General features: G+C 42.6%; 1 long non-coding RNA gene across 1 annotated transcript; it reads left to right on the plus strand.

The window, feature by feature from the left end:
- The first annotated feature begins 1,508 nt into the window (after positions 1-1,508).
- LOC127671251 (uncharacterized) lies at positions 1,509-3,241 on the plus strand. The gene is made up of 3 exons (XR_007974705.1): positions 1,509-1,698; positions 2,030-2,193; positions 2,885-3,241. It is a non-coding gene; the product is annotated as an uncharacterized LOC127671251 (long non-coding RNA).
- Positions 3,242-8,741: the final 5,500 nt, after the last annotated feature.

Below are 8,741 nucleotides of genomic sequence, written 5' to 3' on the forward strand. Positions count from 1 at the left end.
AGCCATGGATCACCAGACTCTTTTGAGCTGAACATAGGGAGCCACTGGGCTATAGGCCAGTGGGATCTCTGATGCAGAAGTTCCTCCACTTCCTGCACATTCTACCCACATACCAACCATGCTCTCTTCATTCCCAGAATGCTATAGTATCCTTTAAGCCTTCCCAGTCTCTCTAGACTACTCACTCTGGCTAGTTATTAGCACTTCCTATGGAAGATGCCAATGAAAAACCATGTAGTTTTTTTTTTAAATTGTCATTGCACATTTTACTGTTCTGTTTGGTATTAAGTGAACATTCTTGAAAATCTACTTAAAACTCCACATACAAGATGTTTTCAGGAGCATGTCAGTGCTGCTGCCCCAAGCTGTTATTCCCCCAAGACCTTGCTCCAACCTGAGAAGTTATCTCATCCCCGAGATTTGTTCAGTCTTTCTAGTATTTGCTCAGTTGTACCCGCCCCATGGTTCCTGGGAATGTTTCCTTCTGGTTTCTAGCATTCTGCTTTTAACTGGAAGACTACCTCATTTTTCTACGGTGATTGGTGAGTAGACCATCTCCCTTATCTCCTGTGATGTTACAATTATAAAACAACTTGCAAGAGGGAGGTGAAAAGACCACTTGCAATGTTGTATTTATGGGCATAATTGTCAAGGTTACTCATAGACATGAGACTGAGGTGGGTCAAGAGAAACATAGTAAGGTGCTAAATCCTGTCATATTCTCAGTGATGTGTTCAAATGTGTGATGCTTAAACTTTGGAGAACACATTTGATAGTTGGGAACCTAAATAATCCTTTTCAAAGGCCTAGGCTAGGGCCTAGCCATGTAGAATCCAAAGAATTCTACTTCATGTTTTAGGTTTACCCAGACCTGAAAGACAAATCTACTAATAGCCTTTGGCATTTCCAAAAACATCTAGTAAAGCCAGATGCTACTACTAGATGCCATGAATGAAACTTTTCTTGTAGTTTGCCACCCTTTGGCCCTTTACCTTCCTTTCTTATCATGTGTGCTTGCTGCCTCTTGGATAATACCATGCTCCCTTTTCTGCAGTACCAGCCTTCCCCAACAATCTGGGCGATTATAAAGGCTGGATGATGTTGCAATGAGGGATCTACTGGCATATGCCCTAAATAGAAGCTGAGTGAGTTGTGGGGTTTTCCCAAGTTCAGAGTACTTGTGCAGAGTGAGGAGGACAGGTACCCACTTGAATCAGTGGCCATGCTTTATCCATACAGTGCTCTACTCTGGACAACAGCGCAGGATAGGAGCATGACACTTAGTTGGATTGCTCCTCACTACATTCTCGCAGCTTTTCAACTTGGAGTAACCTTTGTCCTGGTCACAGATGCAGTCTAGTGTGTTTTAAGTTCCAATATATTGGTTGGTGGATGAGTTAGGATACTCGATGGATACTGTATTTTAGACCATTCTGTGCCTTCCTTGTGATCCTTGCCTTTGATATCACCGTGTTATATGATCCCTCCAGCATTCATCCCAACGTTTATCATCATGAGTAAACCTTCTAACAATCTTTGAAAATTCATTTCCCAGAAAATATAATGTCCTCGGCTGGCAATAACGTCTCTGTGCTCTGATAAGCCAATCCTGGTGTATCGTGGAACTCTGTCAATCGTTGGAACAATGAGTTTCAGCTGGTCCCTGATGTACAGATGCCAGGCACCTTTGATCAAAATGTAAGGAGATAATCTCAAACCTTTGATTATTAAGTAAGTATCCAAAATTCTTCATGGACACCCCATTTGTACAAAGGAGGTAGGAAGTCTACTGAAGTCTCTTGGGGCTTTTGGATCCTGCCTGTGTGCTTTCCAAGGTCCTGGTCCGGGAGTACTTCTCTGGACAGTGGCATATCTGCATTGTCTCACCATTTCTCCATGATGCTCCCAAGAGACTGGGGAATGGAGAGGACACAGGCAAAGTAAAATGAAATTTCTGGTATATGAATTTGGGGCTGTGCACAGTACAGAGTGTGTACTCATTAGAAGTAACATGTGGACATTTTTTCAGCTATGGAGGAAGAACCATGTGGTCATCACCTTCATACCTGGATGTGTTTATATTTGCATCCTAATCTTTGAGATTTTGAGTCTCCAGAGGAAATCTTCTGCGGGGGTTGCTGCAGGATCTATGTGCAAGTCTCTTTGCTTGCCTTCTATACATGGATAAAACAGGTGATGTTTTATATAATTGTGCATGTGATCCCAGAAGGAGTAGTTGTGTCTTTTGCTCCCCTCAGAGTACCCAGGGTCTTTATATTCTCTGTGGTCACTTACACCATTCTTGAAGGTCTTGCACACCTGCTCACCAGTCATGGTCTGACCACAAGTGATTAGACTTTTGATGTGTCCAGGAGGACATCCCTGACTGCATGTTTCCATTCTTAGCCCCATTGTAGAGAGGAGAACAAAGGCATGAAGATGTCATGCTGTTCACCAGATGAGACAATGCAGAAGGGCAGGTATCCAACACCAGAACTTCTGAGTGCTAGAGCCTATCGCTTTCTAGGATACTTCTGGACAGGCAGTATGGCAGAAGTTAACTCTTTGCAAAAGAGCCTGACAGACATAGTGGAGAGTGATCCCACCAAGCCCCCGCTTCAGTCTCTCTCATTCAGCTCTTGCATATCTCCTTGACTAACACCAGAGAGCTTCTAAATCTCCTGATAGGAGAACTCAGTCAAAAACTTAGATTTTAGGTTAGGAAAACAAGTCTAGCCATGAGGGTTTCATATGCATTGGGGTTGTGCTAGGATATCTGGGATATGCAAAGCCTGGTGGGAAGGAGATGGGAACATATCTTCTGCAAGAAAACAATTCTTCTCTCAACTTACACAAGCTCCTTCATTTTGTTCTCCATATTCAGTCTCTTGATACTGAACAGACTGTTCTAGCTGATAAGCCCAGGTTTAGAAGATACTCTACAGTCAAGAAGCCTGGCCACCATAAGAACAAGTCACATCTTGTGGAAATATTGAAAAGCGCTTATGCACAGGAGAAATGTGAAAGGATGAAAGGCTCATCAGACATTCCAATGTAAGAGAGTCTGACAGATTCGGATCAGAGGTCACCTTTGAAACCTAGATTAGGAAGAAGGTCCCACCTCGCAGAAGAAGCCTTTTGCTGATGCTGATGCATCCTGGACTATGATTGTGAAACTTGTTTGTGGATACCGGTTCCAGGAATCTTGGGCCAGGTATCCACAGTCCTCCTTGCATACCTCATTTTGTGGAACTTTGCAAGTCCTGACATCATGATTTTCAAGTGCTGATGGTATCCCAAGTGAAACACAGGCCAAAAAGATTTTTATCCATTTAAAGAGCTGGAAATAGGCTGGACACACTTGATTAAAGATGCATTTCTCTACCCCGTGGCTATTGACCATTTTCAAACTTGTTTGACTGGGAACACGGCTCAGAGCCTGAAATTTTAAGATCCATCACTATGAAATTAAGAATCCCACAACTCAAAAGAGTCTTGTGGAATGAATCCAAAGACAAAGTGTCTGGTATAGGAATTTTACAGATTTATTTTTAGTTCTGGGACTTAGCAACATGAACCCTAGAGAGAATCATTCAGGGATTTCAACTTTAGAAATTGAGAGATAACCATAAAAGTAAATTGTCCATGGGAGGCTCACATAGCCACATCCTTGGTTCTGGGACCCATAGTGCTATGATGGCCATGTTTTCTGTCACCCTCAAAATGAGATCACCAGTTACAGAATAATAGTGCAAGGCAGCAGAGCAATGCAGTGTCCCTAGGGTGGTGCAGTGGGTGGATCCAGGAGATACTGCCATCACTCCATCCTCCACAATTAGGATGAAAGCAAGAGTTGAAAATGGGAGGGATGCTGTGAGGCTGAGATTTGTGGCACAAATGCAGCCTAGGTGTTAGCTACCAGGCTGGAAGAGCACAGCTGCCTCTGTATGGAGGATTTAGGTCAAGAATGTCACCTGGGACAGAGAAGTCAATGTTCTCTCTAGGAATGTACTGTACCTAACATCTTTCACCTATGACAAAACAAACACAGGATAGATTTCCAATACAGGGACTGGCACACGACTGTCATAGGGGAATTCTCTGGAAGGTACAGTGTTGGTTGGGTATACAGTTGGTCTGACAAGCTAGCAGAAGTGTAGGACACACACTGTGGTCCTGTGATAGGTAGCATGAACTACGTTGCCTCACAGCTGGATAAAAGTGCTTTTTTGTGCTCTGACTGAAGCAGTACCATTGGAGGACCTGCCTAGCCCTCCATCAGTACCTTTGATTGCAGATGCTTCTCTCTCTTGGAAGTCACAAGCAGTTTGAAGCACTACTCTCGGCTGCCAGCATCAAAAGGGCTTTGTTCAGGTTACAGATAGGGCTTACAAGAATCTATTCCCCTCCTACATATGAGCTGGACTAGGGACAGGAGGATGTCAGATCCATAGGCACAATCTTCTGATAATTCCCATAGAGCATCAGGGAAATGTTTTAACCTTGATTTTCCTGCGCTTAGAAGCCAAATTTAACCTGTCAGTCCAGCTGACTTATCAAGGATGATACTCTAAGAGTCAACTAAACCAGGCCTTACTCTCAACCCTCTCTGCTGGCTATTTCCTGGTCACTCACTGCCTATGTGACAGTCGTAATGTCAAGGACCTCAAAATCAACCTAATACTCAATACTTGTGTTCACACAGGTGAGGGGCATTTAAGATTGATCTTTGAGCTACTCAAGAGTACACACTTGGGCCTCACCACAAAGAAAAATAGATCTAAGCTGACCTAGGCTATGGAGTTTGGACTCTGACTCAAAAGTGCTTGCCCTGTGAGTATTTAACACACCCATGAATATGGGACCCCCAGCACCAGATTCAGAGTCCATAATTGAGTGGTACTATATGGTGCACAATTAATACGCAAAGGAATCTTTAGTGGCAAGCCAATCAGCTACAGGGAAAACTAACACAGCCTGCTGAGTGAGGCCAAGTTCCAGTTAGGAAACCTTCCTAAGAGGAAACTGTCCCCAAGAGAATTACAACTGACTAACATGGATGCTCTCAGATGATTCTTAGTGAAATTACTCATGCATTTTTTCCCTTGTGAACAGGGAACCTATATAAAATATGGGGTGAGGTGGGAACCAGGGAAGGATGCTCCCCGCTCACCCAATCTGAGAAATTACAATGTTTTCTCTGCATGGGTGTGGCCCTCAGGTGTTATCCTTAAGTGACATGATCCTCTTAGAATGTCATGTTCACTTAGCCAGAATTGGAACTAATGCCTACTGTTCTCCATTCTGAGAAATCGTGAGAATTTTTTTAAACATACTTCAACCTTGCCAGGTCTTCTGTCTGGTGGCAGGCTCCACTGCTCCACATAAAACTCCTCAAAAATCTATGTCATCTAATAAGTACATGGGGTAGAAAAATAAAGAGATGGTCCTCAAATAAGACATGCAAAAGTAGATACCTCTAGAAGCGTTCAGCATACTGATCATGCTGGAAATGGAATTAAAAGTGTTTTAGGTGACCTGTGCCCCCTCCTCCATGACTGGTAACAAGGAAACCAAAGACAACAAATGATGGTCAGGACAGGAAGAATCATGGATACTAACACACTGATAATAGAAAGTGAAACTAGGGCAGCCACCCTGGCTGCAAGCATGAAATTCCCTCAGAACAAGGAAAATAGTGCTGTCTGATCCACCAATATGATGCAGGGACACTCAGACATCCATGTTCACCTTTGCACTGTTTACTAAAGCTCAGAAAAGGAACCAGTCAGGAGGTATTCCAACACATGATTGGGAATAAGAAATAAGGGACAAGGAACACTGACACATCATTCGTGTTCTGTTTAGAGACTGTGTGTCTGTGTGTGTCCGTGTCCGTGTGTGTGTGTGTGTGTGTGTGTGTGTGTGTGTGTGTGTGTGTGTATGTGCAAGATTGTACAATTGTACATGTGTACTTGTGCTTGTAATATATCTTATTTATATTCTCTTCCCAGGGGGTCTGTTTACTTTCCCGACACTGATTTGTGGATTTCTTTCCATTCTTCACTCATACTATTTACATATTATGCCTCTGTCTCCTTGCCCACAATATCTCTTGTCTTCCCCTCTCAGAACTGATCTACTCTTTTCTTTAGGATGTGTCCCACTGCACTCTGCATATAACAAGTGGTCTGGGCTTTGTTTTCAGACAGTATTTGATTGCAGTTAGTATATGATTACATAGTTTCTGATCCTTTTCTTCACAGATATAGCAAGATTCTTCTGCCAGGAGGAACATACAATTATTAAAATAACAAAAATCGATGTCATTATGACATGGAGTATGAGTATTGAATTCACATGCTGTTACTTTTGGAAAGCAGTAATATCAAAGCAAATGTAGTAAAAAACGCTTCTCTTTGCTTTCCAGGGTACTAGTAGTATGACTGTCAGGTCCCTGTAAGGCCTGGGTAAGGTAATGTTACAAAGTCAAGCCCACAAAACTATGCTTACTCCTGAGGCTTCTCTTTTGAAGAGGCTGGCCATGAAGTGAGGTTTAGTACTTTCCTTGATGTCTGCTGACATATTCAGGGAAAATCCCAACTCATGGATTAGAAACTAAATCAAGATAGGTACATAGGACCCCTTTGGTTGCAAAAAATCAGCCCCCTGGACTATAGGGACAAAACCACAGCCCAGACCACAGACTTACATATACGGTGCTGCATTTTCACTTATAATTTCCTCACCAATGCTCCATATGAACAAGAAATGACCAGTGCCCCTCTTACCATAGCTCCAAGTGACTGTTTCGACTTTTGCCTTCAGGGCATTTTTCTTCCTTCTAACAATGTTAAGGATCTATTTAGGGGTTTGAATGATTCTGGTTCTCATAGGATCTTGTGCTTTGGTATTTTGTTCTTTGTTGGTACATCTGTCTCATTAGGATAAATCTATGCTTCATGGGGGAAGAGATTTATCCCTGGGGTTAGATTTACAGGTTTCAAAATTCCAAGCCACTCTCATTGATTCCCCTTCTACGTCCTAAGTGTAACCCAAGTGAGCTCTCAGCTGTTTTCTTCACTATGCCTTTGCGCTACCACAGTGGACTCCTATAAACATGAGTTTGAATTATACATAATCTTTTATAAATTTGTTGCCTTGGTCATGGAATCTTATTAAAACCAAAGAAAGGACACTAAAGACCTTAGAAGCTCTTGCATTAGTGAATCAAATTGACCCATGTTTACTCATTCAAAAGTCTAAGCCTGTAGATACTTCAGTGTCCTTTTATGTTGTGTGGATCATGTCATTTGAGACTGCTAAGGCGTAGTTTGTTGAAGAGAGGCAGTCCTCAGTCCTACCCACTTGGGATGCCTATGATCCAAATAATGACCAGCATGTCCAAATATCCAGTTGTTAGGAGCTCCAGAAATGCAGATTTTCTAAGGAGAAGCCCATCCTGGGTCAGGCATTCGTAAATCAACAGGCCTTGACTGACCCCTTCCTATAATTGACAACACATGCATACATCAGCAATGAACTCCTGTGAACCCACTGGTTGAATAAGCTGGACCTAGGTAGAATAATTCTGTGGTCTGCTGCTGGGGACCAGCTTCAACATGGGATCATTGCTCTCAACTGGAAGCAGGGATATATTGAAGATATGAAAGGCACAGACAGGCTGTGCTCCACTCTTTGTCCCTGCATTTCTTTAGAGAGGAAAAGTTGTGAGTTAATATTTTTGAGATCAGTGGGTGGCCTCATCCCTCAACCAGGGGCTATGTCTAACTTCCTGATATGGTCTCTGCAGGTTCTCTGTCCCTTTGTAGGGTACTTCAGCTAATATCATCCCTATTGGTTCCTGGGAGACTTTTGCTTTCCTCACATCTGGTACTTTTACTGGCTACCTGAGTTCCGTATCCCCCACTGCTACATACCTCCCTTCACATTCCTGATCCTCTGTACTTCTGACCATATTCCAGCCACACCATTACCTTCCCCCCTTTCTCCCTACCCTTCTTCTTCCCTCCCCTTCCAAGTTCCCTCCAGAACTCCCTCTACAATCCATGATTATTTTGTTCCCCCTTCTAAGTAGGACTGAAGCATCCACACTTTGATCTTCCTTCTCCTTAAGCTTCATATGGTCTGTGAGTTGTATTGTGGGCATTCTGAACTTTTTTCCTAATATCCACTTACCAGTAAATACATACCATGTGTGTTCTTTTGCGACTGAGTTATCTCAATCAGGGTGATGTTTTCTAGTTCCATCCATTTGCCTGTGAATTTCCTGAAGTGAATTTTTAATAGCCTGAGTAGTACTACATTGTGCAAATGTACAACATTTTCTGTATCCAATCCTCTGTTGAGGGACATCCGGGTTGTTTCTAAGATTCCCTAGAAAATTTCTGAGCATATTTCTCTTGCTTATTTTAGGGAGATAGCCTTATCTGGCTCTACTTGAAAGTTATCCTTGCCCTCTGGAGGTTGTGACTCAAATAAAGACACCAGATATCTCCTAATGAGTCTCTGGCTCTAGATACTCTTGGAACATCTGCCTTGTACTTACTCAGTTACAAGATAATCATAACAAAGTAAACTGTAAAAAGTAAACAAGATTCAGTGGGCTAAAAATGTTGGCAGCAGATCAGGTTAAAATCTTCCTACTATACGTGAGGGCAATTATGTGGCATATAAGATTGGGGTCTGCATATACTATGCCTCTCCAAGGAAAGATAGAG

Source organism: Apodemus sylvaticus, chromosome 20 (assembly GCF_947179515.1).
Source record: "Apodemus sylvaticus chromosome 20, mApoSyl1.1, whole genome shotgun sequence".
Classification (NCBI taxonomy): domain Eukaryota; kingdom Metazoa; phylum Chordata; class Mammalia; order Rodentia; family Muridae; genus Apodemus; species Apodemus sylvaticus.